Raw genomic sequence first — 2,732 nt, 5'->3', positions numbered from 1 at the left:
GATAAAGGTGCTCTGTTCCAGGTATGGATAATCAGGATGTACACTGTATATGAACCCCAATTGGAAGTTTTTAACTACATCTGAAAGCAAGAACAAGTACAAAATTAATTTATTTTCATGTTTTGTTAAATGATTGGGGGTGGGTGGTAGTAAAATACAGCATTTTACAAAAAAATGCGTTTTTATCAAGACAGATCCAAAGTATCAATAACAGACAATTAACCATAATTATATTATCATAATTATGTTGCTCTCAATTCTAGGAGGTTTATGACTGGGCAGGGTCATTGCAGGATACACCCCTTTATTTTACCCTGCATAGAGGAGGAAAACTAGTCCACCATAAAGAGGAAGTTGAGGGGAGCAGTGTCCTTCAGTTAACCGAAAGGGTAAGTGAGATACATGTAATTCTTTGGTGACATCATTTAACATGGAACATGCGATAAACAGTGATTTATCTGTTCAGGCCACCATCAAAACACAATGTCACTCAGTTATTTTTGTACACAACATTTCACAGGGAAAGGAAGAAGGTGCAGCACTGCTTGCTTCAGAGGTAAGGGAAGTATGCTACTTAAAAACCAATAATCATCCTCATCACTCATGGGCGTCACAGACTTCATGGAAATGACTTCCATTCAGTTAAAACTATAAGTACTATAAAAAATACTAAAATAAGTGGAAATGTAAATTCTAAAAAAAATACTAATTAAAATTTAGGTAAAAGTAGAGGAAGGGCCTTCCAAATATATATTTATATCATACATGTACATCAAATTTTGATTAAATAACAACTTTCATGAATTACATTTGGAGACCTGAAACTGCCATCCTTTATAAGTCACAGAAAATTTGGGCAATTAACTGATTTCCCATGGACAGCTAGCAAGCAATACACTCAGATAAAGAAGCCACATAAGTCCTGGTTCCCTTTTTGCCCAAGTTATGCAGCAAGGAAAGTAAACACCATGCAGCCACAAAAGCAAGCCTGGGCATCTAATGCAAAGTCATGCAATATACATCAAAACAAGAGAAGAAAGCAATTGAGATGTCTCATGGGCAACAATGATGGAAACTATTACTAAAGATGCACTGACTGGTTCCCTCGGCGACGAGGTTCTTCGTGAGCCGCGACACTTGGGAAACAATAAATTGCTTGATTCCCTTGGCGACGAGGTTCTTCACGAGCCGCGACACTTGGGAAACAACGCACTGACTGGTTCCCTTGGCGATAAGGTTCTTCGTGAACCGCGACACTTGGGATAGAATATATTGACTGGTTCCCTTGGAGTCGAGGTTCCTCGTGAGCCGCGACACTTGGGAAACAATGCACTGACTGGTTCCCTTGGCGACAAGGTTCTTCGTGAGCCGCGACACTTGGGAAACAATACATTGACAGGTTCCCTTGGCGACGAGGTTCTTCGTGAGCCGCGACACTTGGGAAACAATAAATTGCGTGATTCCCTTGGCGACGAGGTTCTTCGTGAGCCACGACACTTGGGAAACAATGCACTGACTGGTTCCCTTGGCGACGAGGTTCTTCATGAGCCGCGACACTTGGGAAACAATACATTGACTGGTTTCCATGGCAACAAGGTTCTTTGTGACCTCAACACTTGGGATACAATGTACTGTCTGGTTCCCTTGGCGATGAGGTTCTTCTTGAGCAACGACACTTGGGAAAACCGGCTCCAATGTTTCTTGGTGAAAAGATTTTTCATGAGCCACGACACTCTGGAAAGGCTGAATTGACTGTTCTCCTTGTCGAAGAGGTTCTTCATGAGCTGCAGCATTTGGGACAGACTAATTGATATGACTGGTTCCCACAGATGAGACCCTTCATTAGCATCCCCTTGAAACCATCTACACTGTATGAGAATTATTGAAAAGATTTGTTTCATGTAGGGAAAAACTACACCGACCTTAGCATTGACAACAGGAATAGTACCAGTCTGTTTAAGCTCCCTTAAGAGAGAGATATTTAAAGTAGCAACCTTAATGGAATGGGTGAATTAGGAATACTGATATGTCCACTGTCAATCTGTAGCTGATCCCTTAAATCCAACTGTCATTTTGAATAGCTAGTGCTCAGTGCTGTAACATGAACAATAACAGTAATACTAACCCTAACACTAACAACAGCAGGGCTAGTCAATTCAAATCATGACTTTTGTCGGTTTTTGGTTTCAAGCTATTGTTGATAGTGAATTGCATGCACATTTGAATTTGAATTTGACAGTTTTTCGTTGGATTTTCTTAAGCCGAACTATTCGGTTAACAAACTTAGCAAAACGATAAGCAGAAAGGCATAAATACACATCTGGTCAATAGTTTCAATGATGCCAAAAACTAAGTCAAGTACAGGTCTTATGGTCAAATGCGTGTGATCAATTATCTGGTATTACGTGAGTCTGCAACCAATGGGTAGTTCTTTCAATAATGATAGGTGGACATGTTACCATTACTGACATAGTTCATCTGCGTAGCATACTTCCCTTCCTAATGTTTTCTTGCAGGTTTCGTTTAAGGGAGATTATACTCCAGAGGAGGATCTCTCTGCAACAGTGAATGGTAAGATATTAATTAATTTTTGACTTCTTGCAAACAACAAAAAAATGAAAAACACATTTCCACCAAATAAACAGGTTTGAATCATCAGATTTAAAGTGTGAATTAAAATCATCCACAGCTTAGAACATACAGTGTATTACATCCCTATCCCACGAACCGAT

General features: G+C 39.9%; 1 long non-coding RNA gene across 1 annotated transcript in view; it reads left to right on the top strand.

Annotated features, from left to right (window-relative positions):
* Positions 1–2,515: 2,515 nt before the first annotated feature.
* The window catches only part of LOC138006928 (uncharacterized), a 997-nt gene continuing 780 nt past the window's right edge, over positions 2,516–2,732 (top strand). The window contains exon 1 of the long non-coding RNA XR_011123957.1: positions 2,516–2,571. This is a non-coding gene — a long non-coding RNA (uncharacterized lncRNA). The remainder of the gene's footprint in view (positions 2,572–2,732) is intronic.

This window comes from Montipora foliosa, chromosome 6 (genome assembly GCF_036669935.1).
Source record: "Montipora foliosa isolate CH-2021 chromosome 6, ASM3666993v2, whole genome shotgun sequence".
In the NCBI taxonomy this organism is placed as follows: domain Eukaryota; kingdom Metazoa; phylum Cnidaria; class Anthozoa; order Scleractinia; family Acroporidae; genus Montipora; species Montipora foliosa.
This window is presented reverse-complemented; position numbering and strand designations above follow the sequence as displayed.